Genomic DNA, 16,403 nt, shown 5'->3' on the forward strand with positions numbered 1-16,403 from the left:
ACTCTTACTATTTTTAAACCAATTAATCAGAGTTCTTTCATATCACACACACAACACATGTAAATACAAAGACAGAAGATTCAGTAGTTGTAAGGTTTTTCTTTGTCAATTTCTTTCTTTTTTTTTTTTTGAAGGAAAGTTTGTATTATTTTAATTATTTTTATGTATAGAAAACTCAACAGTGTACATTTAACCCAGTTTAGTGGCAAGTTCTTTAGTCTTTGCCTTTTTGAGCTTGGCGATCTGAGCCACAGACTTGAGACCCAGGGCCTTCCCTCCCCAGTGATGGCGGATCTCATCCTGTCATTGTAATTGGTCCTGATAGCTTCCCCCAGCTTAGCCAAAGCACCTTTGTCTTCTGAGTTAACCTGTGTGAAGACGACAGTGGTGCAGGTCTTCCTGTGGACTAGACGTCCTAGTCTTACCTTCCCCTTGATAATGCAGTAAGGGACTCCCCTTTTATGACACAGGGCAGGCAAGAAGACAACCAGCTTGATGGGATCCACATCATGCGCAATCACCACCAGCTGAACTTTCTTTTTCTCCACCAAGGTGGTGACAGTGTTAACTCCTGCTCGAAGGACACGTGGTCTCTTAATAAGGATGTCCCCTTTGTCGGCAGCTTTCTTCTCGGCCCGGGCCAACAGCCTCTGCTTCTTCTCTTGCTTTGTCTCTGGTCTGTACTTGTAGGCTAGCTTAAGCAGCTGAGTAGCTGTTTGGTGGTCCAGGCCCTGGGTGAACTGGTTAATCACAGAAAAACACTTTCAGCCGCCTATAGAGGATGGCTCTTTGCTGCTGCAACCTGATATAGTGGGGCCATTTCGGGTGAGGTCCCTTTTGGGCTGGATGTCCTGCCCAGTGCCACAATTCTTAGGCCTTTTCTCAAACAGGAAATTCACCACTTTCTTGGCCTCCTGCTGCTTCACAACAGCAGGGGTTGGAGCCACCTTCTTCCCCTAGGCCTGCTTTCCTTTTGGCATCTTGGGTCGGGGAAGGAGAGCTTCTTTGTCAGTTTCTTAATTGGATTACTAGTTTCAGCGTGGAGCCCAGGGCCAGGAAAGCATGTCGTTTTTATGGCCTAAAAAGTAAACAGAGCTGGAAAACAAAACAGATCCTCCTAAATTAAGGGTACCATTTTTAAATCAGATCTTGGATCTAAAAAGGAGAGAATTAGTTAATCCCAAGGGAAGTCTTATTTCTCAGTAGGGGTTGGGGATACCTCCATATTTCCTAGGTGGTCAAGATTATGTTTCTCTGATCCAAATATGAAGAACTGAGTATTTCCCCATAATTGCCATTAGCCATTCCAAAAGTATAGTTCTCACCTAGTTATTACATGCCAAGTTTCTTTTATAATGTGAAGTAATTTCTGATATCCCTCAAAGTCAAAAACATCAGATAACGCATTGCAAAACGAACAGAACCTTAGATTTTGAGAAGGCTCTATCCACCTTCAATTTTTGGAGTTTCATGAGGAAAAAGGGGTGTTTCTCAAAAGAGGGCCTGCGGCACCTCTTCTGTTTTTCCCAAGGTGTCCCAGGCTGTTAGAGCTTGAATATCTGCTGTACTTAAGCTGACTTTTAACCACAGTGCTTTTTTTTTTCTTTTTTTTTTTTTTGGAATGGAGTCTCGCTCTGTCGCCCAGGCTGGAATGCAGTGGCGCTCGCTATCTTGGCTCACTGTAATATCTGCCTCCCAGGTTCAAGTGATTCTCCTGCCTCAGCCTCCTGAGTTGCTGGGACTACAGGCGAGTACCACCACACCAGGCTAATTTTTTGTATTTTTAGTACAAATGGGGTTTCACCATGTTAACCAGAATGGTTCTATCTCCTGACCTTGTGATCAGCCCACCTTGGACTCCTAAAGTGCTGGGATTACAGGTGTGAGCCAATGACCACAGTGATCAGTGCTCTTTTAAAAAGTCCTTTTAAATTTCTTATTACCAGACTTTATTCAGGTCAAACAGCCAATATCTCTGGCTTTTGAATTTTACCAAAAGTAACTTCACAGGTGTTCTGAAAAGAAAATTCAAGGTGGTTCCTGGAGGGGAAGAGAATCAACAAATGGTAAAGCTCACCCAAATATCAAATAAGAAAGTACTCATTCCCTAAGCTGGGAATTGAATCCTGAACCTGGGCCACCATTATGATGGTGGAGACCAAGAGAAAATACTGTCATGTGGTCACAAGGTGGAGCTTCCAAGGCCATGAGTGAGCACTTTTCTGAGCCATCTTGAACAGCAGCCTTAAGGGGTCCTAGGCCTGCATTCTATCCTAAGGTATCCCTCTTAATGACAGAAGAATACAGAAAGACAAATTTATAGCTCAAAGTACAACAGATTTGTTACAGCTTAAGACTAACCTCACAAATGCATTCCCATATTAATTAGAACTTTACGTAGAAGATAAACAGTATTTTTTTTTCACCATTCATTCAATCAGTTTGCATAGAGAGGCTAGAAGTCTGGTCAGAAATTTGTACACTTTTGCCAGCATGCCAGGCTTCTGGGTTCCATTTCCCCGAGTGGCCCTAGTGATGTGGCTGGCTGCACCACAGCCCCGTGGGCCAAGCCACAACAAAAAGAAAAATTATCTTTTTCTGGCCAGATCAAAATATATGTGACAACATAGACATTAGCCACTCTTCTTAACAACCAATATGAAACTGGCAAGACTTAAACTTGGCCCCAGTTGGGCCCTGTCATTGTTAATTCAACTTAATAATCAGGAGTTTTATCTTGTGGTCTCTAGGCAAGATGGTTACTCTGAGTAATATAAAATAAGAAAGAGAAAAGAGAGAAAAAGCATTGCCTGTGGCAGGGTGGGGAAGGCAAAGAGCTGAGGGGGCCAGAGAAAGACCTACCCATTGCAGCGATAATAAAAAGTTGAGGTGGCTGCTTCTTGGTAGGAAAGAGATTTTTTTCCCAACAGTCCCATTAGCACTTAAGTTTTCCCTTTTGGACAAGAAAAATATCCCCATGTCCCATGGTCCTGTAGATGCCTAATTCTGTCACCCGTAGCCATCAGCAAAGAGTGCAAGACAGATTAATCCAAAAAGAATAGCAATGAATGTCCCACAGTGTCAAACCAGTTCTTAGCTGAGATGGATTTTACTGAGAGGGGTCTGTAACTTTCTGAATCTTAGGAAGGAATATAACCTTTCTAAGCTCGGCCTCAAATCCAAGTTCAGTCAAGCATCCTTGTCTTTTATTAAGAGGAGCCTTTAACCCACTGTGTCTTAGGAGAGACTCTAATTCTCCTAAGTTGTGCCTCTAACCCAATCCCATCCTTTACTCAGGTATATGCACACCACTCACCCAAAGTCAGCTGATTGGTGCACACAGATGATTTTCCTTTGGGTCAGAGGTCTCTTAAGTATAGTCCCTTTGTGGTTACCAGAAAGATGTTACCGGAAAGAAGTTCTGATCCAGACCCCAAGAGAGGGTTCTTAGATCTCTCTCAAGAAAGAATTGAGGGCGAGTCCGTAAAGTGATAGCAAGTTAATGAAGAAAGTAAGTAAATAGAAGAATGGCTTTCTCTATAGGCAGAGCAGCGGCTGCTAGTTGCACATTTTTATGGTTATTTCTTGATTATATGCTAAACAAGGGGTGGAATATTTATGCCTCTCCTTTTTCAACTATTTTAAGATAACTTCCAGACATTGCCATGGCATTTATAAACTATCATAGCACTGGTGGGAGTGTAGCAGAGAGGACAACCACAGGTCAGTCTCATCACCATGTTAATTTTGGTGGGTTTTATCCAGCTTCTATACTGCAAACTGTGTTATCAGCCAGGTCTTTATGACCTGTGTCTTCTGCTGACCTCCTATCTCATCTTGTGAGTTAGAATGTCTAACCATCTGGGAATTCAGCCCAGTGGGTCTCAGCGTTATTTTTACTCAGCCTCTATTCAAAATAGAGGCTGCTCTGGTTCAATACACCTCTGACAGAGTCTGTGTCTGGCTCTGTGATAAATAAGAAAAGAGAGCACCATCTAAGTCATAATGGGAAGGGTGTTTCTTTCCATAAACTATTTCCAGAGAACACAAAGGATGAAGAATTTTATTAATCACAGCTATTTACCCAGATTATGTTTGTGATTCATCATTCCCCACCTCTTTTCTTTGTCATATACATTTCTTCCATTTGACTTTTCCTGGGTTGTACTTTTTATAACAAACTAGTAAACATAACTACAGTGTTTTGCTGAGTTCTGTGAGTAGCTTGATCTAATTATTGAACTTGAGGAAGGCTGTGGGAGTCCCCATTTTTTTTCTTTTTTGAGACAAAGTTTCGCTCTTGTTGTCCAGTTTGGAGTACAGTGCCGTGATCTTGGCTCACCGCAACCTCTGCCTTCCGAGTTCAAGCGATTCTCCTGCCTCAGCCTCCCTAGTAGCTGGGATTACAGGTGCCCACCACCATGCCCGTCTAATTTTGTATTTTTAGTAGAGACGGGGTTTCTTCATGTTGGTCAGGCTGGTCTCAAACGCCCAACCTCAATTGAGCCACCTGCCTTGGCCTCCCAAAGTACTGGGATTACAGGCATGAGCCGCCGCACCCATTGGGAGTCCCCAATTTTTTTTTTTTTTTATTATACTTTAAGTTTTATGGTACATGTGCACAACGTGCAGGTTAGTTATATATGTATACATGTGCCATGTTGGTGTGCTGCACCCATTAACTCATCATTTAACATTAGGTATATCTCCTAATGCTATCCCTCCCCCCTCCACCCCACAACAGGCCCCAGTGTGTGATGTTCCCCTTCCTGTGTCCATGTGTTCTCATTGTTCAATTCCCACCTGTGAGTGAGAACATGCGGTGTTTGGTTTTTTGTCCTTGCGATAGTTTGCTGAGAATGATGGTTTCCAACTTCGTCCATGTCCCTACAAAGGACATGAACTCATCATTTTTTATGGCTGCATAGTATTCCATGGTGTATATGTGCCACATTTTCTTAATCCAGTCTATCATTGTTGGACATTTGGCTTGGTTCCAAGTCTTTGCTATTGTGAATAGTGCTGCAGTAAACATATGTGTGCATGTGTCTTTATAGCAGCATGATTTATAAACTTTTGGGTATATACCCAGTAATGGGATTGCTGGGTCAAATGGTATTTCTAGTTCTAGATCCCTGAGGAATGGCCACACTGACTTCCACAATGGTTGAACTAGTTTACAGTCCCACCAACAGTGTAAAAGTGTTCCTATTTCTCCACATCCTCTCCAGCACTTGTTGTTTCCTGACTTTTTAATGATCGCCATTCTAACTGGTGTGAGATGGTATCTCATTGTGGTTTTGATTTGCATTTCTCTGATGGCCAGTGATGATGAGCATTTTTTCATGTATCTGTTGGCTGCATAAATGCCTTCTTTTGAGAAGTGTCTGTTCATATCCTTTGCCCACTTGTTGATGGGGTTGTTTGTTTTTTTCTTATAAATTTGTCTGAGTTCATTGCTGATTCTGGATATTAGCCCTTTGTCAGATGAGTAGATTGCAAAAATTTTCTTCCATTCTGTAGGTTGCCTGTTCACTCTGATGGTGGTTTCTTTTGCTGTGCAGAAGCTCTTTAGTTTAATTAGATCCCATTTGTCAATTTTGGCTTTTGTTGCCGTTGCTTTTGGTGTTTTAGACATGAAGTCCTTGCCCATGCCTATGTCCTGAATGGTATTGCCTAGATTTTCTTCTAGGGTTTTTATGGTTTTAGGTCTAACATTTAAGTCTTTAATCCATCTTGAATTAATTTTTGTATAAGGTGTAAGGAAAGGATCCAGTTTCAGCTTTCTACATATGGTTAGCCAGTTTTCCCAGCACCATTTATTAAATAGGGAATCGTTTCCCCATTTCTTGTTTTTGTCAGGTTTGTCAAAGATCAGATGGTTGTAGATATGCAGCATTATTTCTGAGGGCTCTGTTCTGTTCCATTGGTCTAGGTCTCTGTTTTGGTACCAGTACCATGCTGTTTTGGTTACTGTAGCCTTGTTGTATAGTTTGAAGTCAGGTAGCATGATGCCTCCAGCTTTGTTCTTTTGGCTTAGGATTGACTTGGCAATGTGGGCTCTTTTTTGGTTCCATATGAACTTTAAAGTAGTTTTTTCCAATTCTGTGAAGAAAGTCATTGGTAGCTTGATGGGGATGGCATTGAATCTATAAATTACCTTGCGGAGTCCCCAATTTTTAAACAGTAGCTCAGAAGCATAGATGAGCCTATGGGGTTTGTCACTGGCATCTGGAATGAGGACAGTGTTGTGGGACTGAGATCTGAATCAGGGTCTATGCTGACTCTGGGTGGTGTCAGAATTGAAATGTTAGACACTGAGTTGCTGTTTGAGAATTGCTTGGTGTTCAGCAAACTCTACAGATTTGGTGGCAGAAGGAAGATATCCCAGAGCCCTGTCCTGATATAAAATGAGTGTCTGCAAATGGGAGGCTCTTCTCTCCTGCACACAGGCTTTCACACTACCCATTGTCTTGGGATCCCAGGGCTCCTGCCAGGATTGAAGAGGATGAAAACTTAAAGGAAAGGAGCTCTGATGACAGACCCCCTTTTCACAAAGCTGCCACCACAGGATTCCCACCCACTCCCAAATATGCCCACTAGACATTGATGTATCCACACCTCTCCCAGCACTAGGCACCACCCTCAGGAATTTCACTATAGCATTGTTGATTTTAGTGTTTCTTGACAAAAACCCACAAAAGTGTCTACAAGTCTCCTGGCATATCCCCACATGCAGACGCTGAATCTGCCACAGCAACCTGTTTTCCCCACCAAGCTAGGGTTCTGGGCCACCTGTTCATAATCTCATCTGCCTACAGGCACACAGAAATAAATCAGAGTCCAGCCCCACCTGGGCCACCATCTGTAGAACAAACAACTCCTTGCACCTACATTGCACTCTTCCCCACGCATGGATTTTTTTTTTCTTTTAACTTTTCTTTTTGGTTAAGGGGTCCATGTGCAGCTTTGTTATATAGGTAAAATTGTGTCATGGGGGTTTGGTGTAGATTGTTTTGTCACTGAGGTACTAAGCGTAAAACCGAACAGGTATTTTTTTCTGATCCTTTTTGTCCTTTCGTTCTGCATTCTCAACTAGGCCTCAGTGTCTGTCGTTCCCTTCTTTGTGTCCATGTGTTATTATTATTTAGCTCTTATAAATGATAGCATGCATTTGGTTTTGTTTCACTTTAGCTTTCTAAGGATAATGGTCTCCAGCATCATCTATGTTGCTGCAAATAACTTAATCTTGTTTTTTTTTTTTTTAATGGCCACATAATCTTCCATGATGTTTATGTACCGTACTTTGTTTTTTATTAAATCTTCTATTTTATTTAATTAATTTATTTGGAGACTGTGTTTCACTCTGTCACAAAGGCTGAAGTGCAGTGGTGCAATCTTGACTCACTTCATCCTCAACCTTCCAGGCTCAAGGCACCCTCTTACTTCAGCCCCCAAAGTAGCTGGGACTACATCCATGCACCACCATGCCCAGCTAACTTCTTTTTCTATCTTTTGTAGAGATGAGTTTTGCCATGTTGCCCAGGGTGGTCTTGAATGCTTGAGCTAAGGCAATCCACCTGCCTCGGCCTCCCAAAGTGCTGAGATTACAAGTGTGAACCACCTCACCCAACCATACCATATTATTTTAATCTAGTCTACCATTAATAGGCAATTAGGTTTGTTTTATGTCTTTGTTTGTTTGTTTGAGATGGAGTCTTACTCTGTCACCCAGACTAGAGTGCAGTGGTACCGTCTCACCTCACTGCAACCTCTGCCTCCTGGGTTCAAGCAATTCTCCTGCTTCAGCCTCCCATGTAGCTGGGACTGCAGGCATGTGCCATCACGCCCGGCTAATTTTTGTATTTTTAGTAGAGACAGAGTTTTGCCATGGGATTACTGTACGCAGCCTATTATTGACTTTCTAATTACAGCCATTCTGATTGGTGTGAGGTGGTATCTCATTGTGGTCTTTTTTTGCTTGTTTTTTGCATTTCTCTAGTGATTAGTGGTGAGCATTTGTTGCACATGCTTGTTAGCCACGTTTGTCTTCTTTTGAAAAGCATCTGTTCATGTTTTTTGCCTACTTTTTTTTCTTTTTTTTTACACAGAGTCTTGCTCTGTCCCAGGCTGGAGTGTAGTGGTGGGACCTTGGCTCACTGCAACCTCCGCCTCCTAGGTTCAAGCTATTCGCCTGCCTCAGCCTCCCGAGTAGCTGGGATTACAGGTGTACGCCACCACGCCTGGCTAATTTTTTTGGATTTTTTTAGTAGAGACGGGGTTTCACCATGTTGGCCAGGTTTCGAACCCGACCCCACGATCCGCCCGCCTCGGCCTCCCAAAGTGCTGGGATTACAGGCATGAGCCACCACACCCGGCCATTTGTCTACTTTTTAATGAATTTTTTTTTTTTTTTTTAGCTCTGTATTCTGCTGCCTTGTTCTGTGAGTCTGTTTTTGTACCAATACCGTTCTGCTTTTGTTACCGTAGCCCTCTAGTGAGTGTGGTTTGAAGTGGGGTAATGTAATGCCTCCACCTTTGTTCTTTTTGCTTAAAATTGCCTTGGCAATTCAGGCTCATTTTGGTTCCATATAAATTTTAAAATAGTTATTTTTTACTTAACAGCGTTTTGGTAGTTTGATACAAATAGCATTAAATTGGTAAATGTCTTTGGGCAGTTTGGCCATTTTAATAATATTGATCTTTTCTATCTGTGAGCATAACATGTTTTTTTAATTTGTTTGTGTCATCTCTGACTTCTTTTGTTGTTGTTGAGACAGAGTCTTGCTCTGTCACCCAGGCTGGAGTGCAATGGTGCGATCTCAGCTTACTGCAACCTCTGCCTCCCTGGTTCAAGCTATTCTCCTGCCTCAGCTTCCCAAGTAGCTGAGATTACAGTCACATGCCACCATGCCTGGCTAATTTTTTTTGTATTTTTAGTGGAGACAGGGTTTCACCATGTTGGTCAGGCTGGTCTCAAACTCCTGACCTCGTGATCCGCCCACCTCGGACTCCCAAAGTGCTGGGATACAGGTGTGAGCTACTGGGCCTGGCCATCTCTGACTTCTTTAAGCAGTATTTTGTCATTCTTGTTATAGAGATCTTTCACCTCCCTGGTTAGCTGTATTCCTAGATATTCCATTCTTTTTGTGGCAGTTGTGAATGGGATTATGTTTTTGATTTGGCTTTTGGCTTGGATGTTGTTGATGTAAACGGATGCTATTGATTTAGTACCCTGAAACTTTGCTGGAGTTGTTTATCAGTTTAAACAGCTTTTTGCTGAGACTATAGGGTTTTGAAGATATAGAATCTTGTCATCTGAACATAAGGATAGTTTGACTTCCTCTCTTCTCTTTTGGATGTCTTTTATTTTAATCTTTTTCCTGATTGCTGTGGCCAGGACTTCCAATTCTGTGTTGAATAGGAGTTTTGAGGGAAGGCATTCTTGTCTTGTGCCAGTTTTCAAGGAGGAATGCATCCAGCTTGTGTCCATTCAGTATGTTGGCTGTAAGTTTGTCATAGATGACTCATTATTTTGAAGTATGTACCTTCAATGCCTAGTTTGTTGAGGGTTTTAAACATGAAGGATGTTAAATTATATTGAGAGTGTTTTTAGCATCTATTGAGATAATCTTGTGGGTTTTGTCTTTAGTTCTGTTTATGTGATGAATAATATTCATTAATTGTTGTATGTTGAAAAAACCTTGCATACCAGAGATATAGCCTACTTGATCACACTGGATTAACTTGATGTTCTCCTGGATTTGGTTTGCCAGTATTTTGTTGAGAAAGTTTTCTTCAGTGTTCATCAAGGATATTGGCCTGAAGTTTTCTATTTTTTGTTTTATCTCTGCCAGGTTTTGGTATCAGAATTCTATATAGAATTATGATATATATATATAGTATACAAAAAGTGTATACTATTCTTTTTGTTGTTGTTGTTGTTGTTGGAGGCGGAGTCTCACTCTGTTGCCAGGCTGGAGTGCAGTGGCGCGATCTCGGCTTACCACAACCTCCGCCTCCCGAGCTCAAGTGATTCGCCTGCCTTAGCCTCACAAGTAGCTGGGACTACAGGCCTGGGCCACCACACCCAGGTAATTTTTGTATTTCTCGTAAAGACGGGGTTTCACCATGTTGGCCAGGATCGTCTTGATCTCTTGACCTCATGATCTGCGCGCCTTAGCCTTTCAAAGTGCTGGGATTACAGGCATGAGCCACTGCACCTGGCTGATGCTATTCTTATATAATGAGTTGAAAAGGAGTCCCTTTTACTCAGTATTTTAAAATAATTTTGGTAGAATTGATACCAGCTCTTTGTACATCAGGTAGAATTCACCTGCAAATTTGTCTGGTCCTGTTCTTTTTTTGGTTATTAGGCTATTTATTACTAATTCAATTTTGGAACTTGTTAGCCTATTCAGGGATTCTGTTTTGTTGCTGTTGTTATTGTTCAGTCTTTGGAGGATGTATCTTTGCTCCAAGGTTACAGTCCTAAACTTGGCCCAGGTGAACTCTCTACTGATATTCATGTTGCCTCAGCCTTTTTTTTTTTTTTTTTTTTTTTTTTTTTTTTTTTTTTTTAGGTAGACATATTACTTAGAGTATGCTAGAACAGCCTCTATGAGGAGATTTTTCCTTTGATTGTACTTTACTTGATGTAACACCCAAGGATGCAAGCCGGGTTGATCCCACCTAGAATCTGCACATAACATCTTGCTTCTGCCTGGGATTCACAAGACAGGGCCAGACTTTGGATTGAGAATATACAGAAAACCAATAGGAGGCATTTTCTGCATTGTGAGATGTCAACATAGACATCTGAAACCCCCCTTTGAGAATGTGGCTTTTTAAGCTTTTTAGATCTTGTTCAATGACCTGTTACTGTTATGTAAGAGGCTCCAGGTATAAATAGAGTCTGATGACAGAATCTTTAAGTTTAAACAAGCATCTTAAGAGTGAGAGATCAAGGCCACAAAATATCCAGAGCCATGACAACCACACCTATACCTACGTGTAAAATGTCATGCTGGAGCAGAGTATTCTTGTCTTTCCTCTTACCCAAAAGTGAATGAATCAGGATAGGTGATCCAGGTTCAGGAGCTCCACCAGAGCAGTTCCATTTTCTATTTAGAATCAGCCTGAGTCTCTCCATCCTGGCTTATCAGTGGGCCCCCAGCCGTGGATCACTAAGAACCCTCTCACAATCACTTAGGCATCTTTGAGACATTTGAGGATGTCCAGGGCAGGACTGTGTCAGGTTGACAAGAGTGATTAATTCTGCTTCTCTCAGTATAAGAGAAAGAAGTAATCCTGTGTTTTTTACTCCCTTCATATAAGAGGTCACTTTAGTTGGTACCAAGATGAGAGTTTCTCCAGTTTCCTAGTACTTAGGTGAAAGACAAAGAGGAGGTCTGGTGACTCAAATAAACTAATTGCTTCCATTTCATATGGTCATTCAAAACATAGATGAACCAGGTGCGGTGGATCATGCCTGTAATTCCAGCACTTTGGGAGGCCGAGGTGGGTGGATCACGAGGTCAAAACATCAAGACCATCCTGGCCAACATGGTGAAACCGCCATCTCTGCTAAAAATACAAAAATTAGCTGGGCTTGGTGGCACGTGCCTGTAGTCCCAGCTACTCAGGAGGCTGAGGCAGGAGAATCTCTTGAACCTGGGAGGTGGAGGTTGCAGTGAGCTGAGATCATGCCACTGAACTCCAGCCTGGTGACAGAGCAAAGTTCCATCTCTAAATAAATAAATAAATAAATAAAGCAGTCATGATCCCTACCATCCAGGAACTTTTAGTCTAGACTAGCAACTGGGTACATGGTTGAATTAAGTATTGTATGGTTAGTACAATGAATAGATGTGTACAAAAAAACTTGAGCTTTATTTGGGCCACTTTTTTTATATTGTTGTGACTTCTGATATCATCTGAAGGAATATTTATGGACAGGAGAATTGTTATTATTATTTGTGTTTCTTTTACCTTGCTAAGAATGCATATATATCATCTGATAAAATTATCCTAGAAAACCTTGAGAGATTTGTTTAAGTTGCTTATTATTATATGTTATAACATTGAAAGGGCAGATTAAAGTTACATAAACTCTGGGATTTTAGTTTCTCTTAGGTAAGCTTAGGAAAAACTGAACTGGAAATACCCCAGTGGCATAGAGAACAGAATTCTACTGAGGGTCCAATGCCTAACCCAGGTCTGTTTTGTTTGTTTGTTTGTCTAAGATGGAGTTTTGCTCTTGTTGCGCAGGCTGGAGTACAATGGCGCAATCTAGGCTAACTGCAACCTCCACCTCCCTGGTTCAAGTGATTCTCCTGCCTCATCCTCCCGAGTAGCTGGGATTACAGGCTTGCACCACCATGCCCGGCTAATTTTTGTATTTTTAGTAGAGATAAGTTTTCTCCATGTTGGTAAGACTGATCTCGAACTCCCGACCTCAGGTGATTTTCCCACCTAGGCCTCCCAAAGTGTTGGGATTACAGGCGTGAGCCACCGCACCAAGCGTTCACCCCTTGTTTTTTGTTTTTTTGTTTTTTGCTTTTTTCAGTTGGAGTCTTGCTCTTGTTTCCCAGGCTGGAGTGTAGTGGTGCAACCTCAGCTCACTGCAACCTCTGCCTCCCAGGTTCAAGCAATTCTTGTGCCTCAGCCTCCCAAGTAACTGGGATTACAGGTGCCCGTCACCACATCCAGCTAATTGTGTGTGTGTGTGTGTGTGTGTGTGTATGTGTTTTCTTGAAATGGAGTCTTGCTCTGTCGCTCAGGCTGGAATGCAGTGGCATGATCTTGGCACACTGCAACCTCCATCTATGGGAGTCAAGCGATTGTCCTGCTGCAGCCTCCTGAGTAGCTGGGATTACAGGCACCTGCCACCATGCCCATCTAATTTTTGTATATTTAGTAGAGACAGGGTTTCACCATGTTGGACAGGCTGGTTTTGAACTCCTGACCTCAGGTAATCCACCTGCCTCACCCTCCCAAAGTGCTGCGATTACAGGCATGAGCCACTGTACCCGGCAATTTTTGTATCTTCAGTGGAGACAGGGTTTCACCATTTTGGCCAGGCTGGTCTTGAACTCCTGACCTCAGGCGTCTCACCCACCTCAGCCTCCCAAAGTGCTGGGATTACAGGCATGACCACCACACCCGACCAGATTCACCCTTTTTGGAGCCCTTATTTAGGTCTGGCCCCACCGTGGAGTCTTGCATCACAAAAGTGATTTAAAAAGATGAGAGTTTTTGCTGGTGAATCCTGCTGCCTTTCTAGAGCTGGTGCTCAAAATTTCAGAAACCCAAAAGCAGGTAAATGAGAAAAATAAACTGTATATTTTGGGATCCTAATTTTTAAATTTTGTGTTAAAACCAGTGCTTACAGAAATATTCCATTTAGCAACTTGTTTTCTATTCCTGCAGATCCAGTAGTTGCTCCACAAGTAACAAAAAAGTAAATATAAACACAATAAAAATTTCTCTAAACTACATTAAATTCTCTCATTCTATATCCCTCCTATCTGTCTATATTTAGCTTTTATTCTATACATTTTATTTTTAAAAATGACAGAGAAACAGATGAAGAAATAAAAATGCTGAACCCTTTATCTAAATCCTGGGAATTATTGAACACTTAGAGTCAACTTCCAGGGTGTTATGAGGATTAAGTCACATAATGTGTTATTCCCCACATAGTGCTCTGTAACATACTCTTGAGCAGATAGTACCTGCTTAATAAACATTGCATTATTACATGTTTACATGTTGTTTTTCAAATGCAGAATTATTCTGAAATTGCTGCTTTCTGTTTCCTCTGTAAACTTTAAAGAGCCAGCAAAGAATACGAAACGTTTGGATGGAGATTGGTTGTCTCCATTTGTACCAGAAATATTTGTGTTGTGACAACAGAGCTGAGTGTAAGGGACTCTGTGCTGTGCCTGCTTTCTCTAACTACTGCTAATAATGAACCCAGGGGTAGCAACATCAGCATTGGCAGGGGACTTGTTTGAAATACCCATTCATGGACTTTTTCCAAACCTGCAGATTCACATTACATAGATTGGGACCAAAATTCCCAAGTAATGTTGGTTTTTTTTGAGACAGAGTCTCGCTCTGTCACCCAGGCTGAAGTGTAATGGCACGATCTCGTCTCACTGCAACCTCTGCCCCCTGGGTTTAAGCGATTCTCCTGCCTCAGCCTCCTGAGTAGCTGGGATTACAGGCATGCACCACCACGCCAGCTAATTTTTTATTTTTAGTAGAGATGAGGTTTCTCCCTGTTTGTCAGGCTGGTCTTGAACTCCAGACCTCAGATGATCCGCCCCACTCCACGTCCCAAAGTGCTGGGATTACAGGCGGGAGTCACTGCTCCTGATCCTATTACCAAGTAATTTTTAAGCTCATTAAAGCTTGAGAGGCAGTGCTTATCAGCCCACTTCTCTCATTAGGATTACATGGTGAAATCCTGACTCTACTAAAAATACGAAAATTAGCTGGGTGTGGTGGTGTGTGCCTGTAATCCCAGCTACTCGGGAGGCTGAGGCGGGAGAATCACTTGAACCTGGGAGGCGGATGTTGCAGTGAGCTGAGATTGCACCATTACACTCGAGCCTGGTAAGAGCGTGAAACTCCATCTCAAAAAAAAAAAAAAAAAAAAAATTTGCAGAAATCTCTTTACTTGTGCCCTTTCCACAGTTTCTATTTATTGTTCTGGGTGGAAGCATCCATGTTGTTTTAATGAAGGGCCTCATGTGACTCTAAGCTGAGGCCAGAATCAAATATGAGGGCTTCAAAATACATTCATGAGAGTGAAGTGCCACCTTTGCACTAAAGGGTGGTCACAGGGCCTGTTTGGGTTTGGTAGGGACAGGGCAGTGTGGTGCATATTTCCATTACTGTAGCAGAATTTGCTGGTGTCTGTGGCAGGGGAGGGCACCTGTGGACAGGAAAAGAGGAACATATATTTTTATTTCCATGGAGCAGCTCATTTTTTCCTGAATCCCTTCTGTTATAAAGGAGAGAAATGCATGGACTTTTTGGTCTTGGTCCTTCTGTCTGTGGGTGTGACACTAGTAGGTAAGCAGGTGGTGCTGATGCTTTTAAGGGAATTTTCTCAAGATGCAGGTGTTACTTGTCCAGAGAATTTTATCTGAAAAGGATTTCTAGAGGAGGAGAAAGAGGAAAAATGCTTCTTTTCAGCTAAACATGTCTCAGATCAAGAGCTGTGTCCACTCTGCCTCCTGGAGTGCCATGAGTTTAGTACTTGGAAACCTCTGCTTGTGTTTTTCCTCCCCAATGAGTTTGTTTCAGGTACTTTTAAAAATTCTTGTGATAGTCAAGGGTCTCTAAAAAATATTTGTTTCCGGCCGGGCGCGGTGGCTCATGCCTTTAATCCCAGGATTTTGGGAGGCCGAGGCAGGTGGATCACTTGAGGTTGGGCGTTCAAGACCAGCCTGACCAAGATGGATAAACCCCGTCTCTACTAAAAATACAAAATTAGACAGGCATGGTAGCACATGCCTGTCATCCTAGCTACTAGGAGGCTGAGGCAGGAGAATCACTTGAACCTGGGAGACGGAGGTTGTGGTGAGCCAAGATCACACCATTGCACTTCACCCTGGGCAACGAGTGAAACTGTCTCAAAAAAAAAAAAAAAAAAAAGTTTTCCTATGTACCAGACCCTTCTCTACATCATGGCTTCTTATATGCAATGCAGAATTCCTACCATGAATTTATGATCTGCCATATTAAAAGTGTTCCTTTTGTGGCTGTTGAACATGGGAAGATGTGGATACTCAAGATTCCTACTGGGGAAAAGCTGGGGTCCTTAGTAAAGATGGAGAACATATAATGTTGTGGTTTCATCTAAACCCAGGAAGTTGTGAAAAAATTATTAAGAGATACCTGCTTTCTAGAGTGCTAAAGACTACTTAAAATCATTATTAAAATTATGGAATGCGGGAGATATCTTGACCTTTGCATAAAACTGATTTTTTAATGGTTAAATTCAGTCTATAGTTGACTTTTTGAGGGGCAATATCTCAGCAGTGATGCTGTGTTCTTCTGTGTGCATCAGCACATCATAGAAATTTGTTCTAGTGTAGTTGATGTTAATAATTTACTTGGTTAAAGAGCTCTGTGACTTTTTTTCACTATAGAGTTAATTATTTTTATCTTTATTATTAAGTATCTTTATACAGCTAATGTGCATAAACCATCACAATTAATCTGGTGCCTGCCCTTTTTTCTTAGTTTTTTTTGTTTTTGTTTTTTTTTGCATGTGTCTGTCTTTGGAAAATGAAGACACTTAATTTTGTTTACAAGCCAGAAACATTGGGAAAAACACAGTCTCTTTCACTTGCCTAATGTTTGACAAAATAGTCTTCCTGGGATAA

General features: G+C 41.8%; 1 protein-coding gene across 1 annotated transcript in view; it reads left to right on the forward strand.

Moving 5' to 3' along the window:
* LOC100968921 (zinc finger protein 431) overlaps positions 1–16,403 on the forward strand; it is a 42,145-nt gene that overhangs the window by 7,387 nt on the left and 18,355 nt on the right.

Source organism: Pan paniscus, chromosome 20 (genome assembly GCF_029289425.2).
Source record: "Pan paniscus chromosome 20, NHGRI_mPanPan1-v2.0_pri, whole genome shotgun sequence".
Classification (NCBI taxonomy): domain Eukaryota; kingdom Metazoa; phylum Chordata; class Mammalia; order Primates; family Hominidae; genus Pan; species Pan paniscus.